The following is a 5,119-nucleotide window of genomic DNA, read 5'->3' as shown; positions in this document are numbered from 1 at the left end:
GCGCATGCAGGAGTCTGTCTGACTGCCTCCCTGTTTCCAACTTAAAAAAAAAAAAAAAACTCAAGTAAAAATTGTCCAGTCCTTAGAAGAATGGGCAAGACATGTAGTTGTTTGAAATGCCTACCTTCCCTCCCTCTCTCTCTTTTTTGGAGGTGGCCTGAGTGTCTCTTCTGTGGAATCCACAAGTCTGATTGGTTGCTTTCATTGTACCCATCAGAGATCCCCAAGCAGTGAAGGTCTTCCTGACATCTGCTTGACATTTCATTACCTATCTGTATTCAGTACTGGTAAGAAAATGTCATCTACTTGATTGCACTTGGCAAAGAAGTGAAAAACACATTCTAGGTACATTCCATTTCCCTTGGAGGAAATGATGTGTCCGAGGGCAGGAGGGGTGTCTGGGAGTGGTGGAAAAATAGAGTATGAGTGAGTGCCCATCAATCACATATTGTCCAATTGTCCTGAACAATCAGTCCTCCATATTTCTTCTCTACATCACTAAACAATTCTTTTCTCTACAATGGCAATTTTAAATCTTTGCTAGTTTCTCAAGTCCCCTTCATATCCACACTTATTCTTACTCCACATACAGAGATTATCAGGTAAAAAGTCAACTTTCTGTTTTCTCTCTAATATGATAACTGGGGTTTAATCTTGGACCAAGAAGTGGTATTACATTGTGGTTCTAATGTGCATTCTTCTGTGACTAATGATGGTGAAGAATTTTTCATGTGCCTATCTTCTTTTGTGAAATGTTTGTTCAGATAGTTGTCTATTTTTTATTGAGTTGTTTTCTTATTATGAGAGTATATACATGCGTACATACAGTTAAAGTGTTTTAAATAAAAAATCTGAGGGACCCTGGTCGAGGAGCTTGGTTGTCTAGAGCGTCATTCCAATACGCCAAGGTTGCAGGTTTGATTCTTAGGACACATACAAGAAGCAACCAATGAATGCATAAATAAGTGGAACAACAAATCAATGTTTCTCTCTCTCAAAATCAATCAATAAATTAATTATTTAAACATATTTTAGATGCAAGTACTATAGCAAATATGTAATTTGCAAATATTTTTTCCCAGTTTGTGGTTTGTCTTTTTATTTTCTTACTAGTGCAGAAGATCTTGATTTTGAAGTCTAATTTATTAAGTTTTATTTATTTATTTTAAATTAAATTTAATGCAGTGACATTGATAAATCAGGGTACATATGTTGAGAGAAAACATCTCCAGATTATTTTGACATTTGATTATGCTGTATACCCCTCACCCAAAGTCAAATTGTCTTCCGTCACCTTCTATCTGGTTTTCTTTGTGCCCCTCCCCTCCCCCCACTCCCTCTCTCTCCTTCCTCGCCCCATCCCACCCCCACCCGACCCCCCCACCCCACCCTCCTGTTACCATCACATTCTTGTCCATATCTCTGAGTCTCATTTTTATGTTCCCACCTATGTATGGATTCATATAGTTCTTAGTTTTTTCTGATTTACTTATTTCACTCCATATAATGTTATCAAGATCCATCCATGTTATTGTAAATGATCCGATGTCATCATTTCTTATGGCTGAGTAGTATTCCATAATATTCATGTACCAAAGCTTTTTAATCCACTCATCCTCTGACGGACACTTGGGCTGTTTCCAGATCTTCGCTATTGTGAGCAATGCTGCCACAAATATGGCGGTGCATTTCTCCTTTTGGAGCAGGCCTATGGTGTCCTTGGGGTATATTCCTAAAAGTGGGATAGCTGGGTCAAAAGGCAGTTCAATTTTCAATTTTTTGAGGAATCTCCATACTGTTTTCCACAGAGGCTGCACCAGGCTGCATTCCCACCATCAGTACAGGAGGGTTCCCTTTTCTCCACATCCTCACCAGCACTTATTCTGTTGTTTTGTTGATGAGCGCCATTTTGACTGGTGTGAGGTGATATCTCATTGTGGTTTTAATTTGCATTTCTCTAATGATTAATGATGTTGAGCATTTTTTCATATGCCTATTGGCCATCTGTATGTCCTTTTTGGAGAAGTGTCTATTCATTTCTTTTTCCCATTTTTTGATTGGATTGTTTGTCTTCCTGGTGTTGAGATTTACAAGTTCTTTATAAATTTTGGTTATTAACCCCTTATCAGACATATTGTCAAATATGTTCTCCCATTGTGTAGTTTGTCTTTTTATTGTCTTGTTCTTTTTAGTTTGTCTTGTTCTTATTGACTTTAGCCGTGCAAAAGCTTTTTAGTTTGATATAGTCGCATTTGTTTATCCTGTCTTTTATTTCACTTCCCCGTGGAGAGAAATCTGCAAATATATTGCTCCAAGAGATGTCGGAGAGCTTACTGCCTATGTTTTCTTCTAAGATGCTTATGGTTTCACGGCTTACATTTAAGTCTTTTATCCATTTTGAGTTTATTTTTGTGAATGGTGTAAATTGGTAGTCTAGTTTCATTTTTTTGCAGGTAGCTGTCCAATTTTCCCAACACCATTTATTAAAGAGGCTGTCTTTACTCCATTGTATTTCCTTACCTCCTTTGTCAAATATCAGTTGTCCATAGAGTAATTTATTAATTTTTTAATGGATCATGTTCTAAGTGTTGTATTTAAGAAAGTTTTTTCTCCTGACCAGGCAGTGGCACAGTGGATAGAGCGTCAGACTGGGACACGGAGAAAACCAGGTTCAAAACCCCAAGGTTGTTGGCTTGAGCACAGGCTCACCAGCTTGAGTGTGGGGTCACTGGCTTGAGCATGAGATCATAGACATGACTCCATGGTCACTAATCACTGGCTTGAAGCCCAGGGTCACTGGCTTGAGCCCAAGGTCACTGGCTTGAGCAAGGGGTCACTTGCTCTGCTGTAGCCCCCAGCCAAGGCACATATGAGAAAGCAATCAGTAAACAACTAAGGTGCCACAACAAAGAATTGATGCTTCTCATTTCTCTCCCTTCCTGTCTGTCCCCCTATCTCTCTCTGTCTCTGTCAAAAAATATTTTTAAAAAAGAAATCTTTTCCTAAGATCAAAAAGATTTTCTCTTATTTTTTTCTAGAAGTTATATAGTTTTAGGTGTTACATTTCAGTCTGTAATCCATTTTGAGTTAACTTTTTATAAGGCGTGAGGTATGGATCAAAGTTCATGTTTTTTATACATGGTTATCAAATTGTTTCAGTATCATTTGTTGAAAAAACTGTCCTTTATCCACTGTGTTTCCTTTGTACTTTGTTGAAAATCAATTGTCCATATATGTGTGGGTCTATTTTTGGACTTTACTCTGTTCAATTGATCTGTTTATCTTGTCTTGATGCCAATTCTTATAACTAATGTTGTCTTAATTACTGTAGCTTTATAAGTCTTGAAGTCAAGGAAGGTAAATTCAGCACTTTTTACTCTTGGTTGGAAGCAGAGGTCTAACGGATGATTTTAATTTCCGCTCCACCATTTAATACGTGTGTGATCTCATACAAGTCAGTTAATGTTTATTAAACATTTATGCACTTGTTTATTGTTAGAAATAAATATCATAGTGCTTGAATTAAATGTTAATATTATTAAGAGCCTGAACTGGGGAGAAGGCTCTGGAAATAAAGGATTGGAGCTGCAGGGCGGAATGGGATGGGTGGCTTTACTGGGCTCACCAAGGACCTCTCACTGTCTTTCCCAGCATGGGGACATGTTCCTGCCCTTTCATCTTTATTTTCTTCTTTTGAGATATAATTGAACAACAAAAAGAAGATAAAATTGACAAACAGTGTGTGTAAGTTTGAGGTGTACAACGTCTTGGTTTGAAACATTTATATACAGTGTGTCCGTAAAGTCATGGTGCACTTTTGACAGGTCACAGGAAAGCAACAAAAGACGATAGAAATGTGAAATCTCTACCAAATAAAAGGAAAACTCTCCCAGTTTCATACCTATTCAGTGCAGTTTGATGTGGGCTCATGCACAGATTTTTTTAGGGCTCCTTAGGTAGCTATCCCGTATATCCTCTACAGACTCGTCACTGACTGATGGCCTACCAGAATGGGGTTTCTCCACCAAACTGCTGGTTTCCTTCAACTGCTTATCCCACCGAGTAATGTTATTCCTATGTGGTGGCGCTTCATTATAAATGCGCCGATATTCACGTTGCACTTGGGTCACGGATTCGAATTTAGCGAGCCACAGAACACACTGAACTTTCCTCTGTACCGTCCACATCGCGACTGGCATGGCCGTGGGCTGCTCTGATGTATACACGGTGTTACGTCATCATCTGCACATGCGCTCATGCTGCTACATCATCCTACAGAAACTGGGAGGGTTTTCCTTTTATTTGGTGCAGATTTCACATTTCTATCGTCTTTTGTTGCTTTCCTGTGACCGGTCAAAAGTGCGCCATGACTTTATGGACACACTGTATTACACTGTGATTATTACTGTAGCGTTATCTAAGTCTATCACATCATTAAATTATCGTTTCTTTTGTGTGTGTGTGTGGAAAACAGTTAAGACCTAGTCTCTTAGCAACTTTTAGGTTTATAATACAGCATTGTGGACTGTGCTGTTCACTAGATCTCCAGGACTTCTCTATCTACTAGTTATAATTTTGTACCCTAAGCCACACCTCCCTAATGCCCCCCATTCCAATTCCCTCCCCAATCACCTTCAGTATTGAACTTTTGCAGCAAATGGTACAACTTCCAACAGACACAATCATAAGAACAACAAAGGTGAAAAAGGATAAATCAAACTGGTTAGGATCCCCAAGTTAGAAATGATCATTTCCCTATCTCAACTATTTTCTATACAGCTTTGTAACATTTTTATTTAGAAACAAAAGTTTTCTTTAAAAGAGAGCATTCTACGTATTACCTTCAAACCCAGCTTGCAGGAGCTTTTTGGCCAGCTTGGCGTGGCTTTCTTCCACTCTCTTTTTTTTTTCAGACTTTGCAATACCTGTCCTTGCCTGTCTCCAAGAGGCCCTAGTTACAGGTCAGCTCCACACAGAAGGGGAGGAGCTACTCACCAGGGTCTGTTCCCAGCATCACAGCCCCACATCCCGGCGACCCACGGTGCTGCCCTCCTGGGGACCAAAAAGGACCCTGATCACGCATGCTACCGTGTTCCCTGTGAGTGCCGTATCCAACACG

Source organism: Saccopteryx bilineata, chromosome 11, assembly GCF_036850765.1.
Source record: "Saccopteryx bilineata isolate mSacBil1 chromosome 11, mSacBil1_pri_phased_curated, whole genome shotgun sequence".
Lineage (NCBI taxonomy): Eukaryota > Metazoa > Chordata > Mammalia > Chiroptera > Emballonuridae > Saccopteryx > Saccopteryx bilineata.
Note: the sequence above shows the minus strand (reverse complement) of the source record.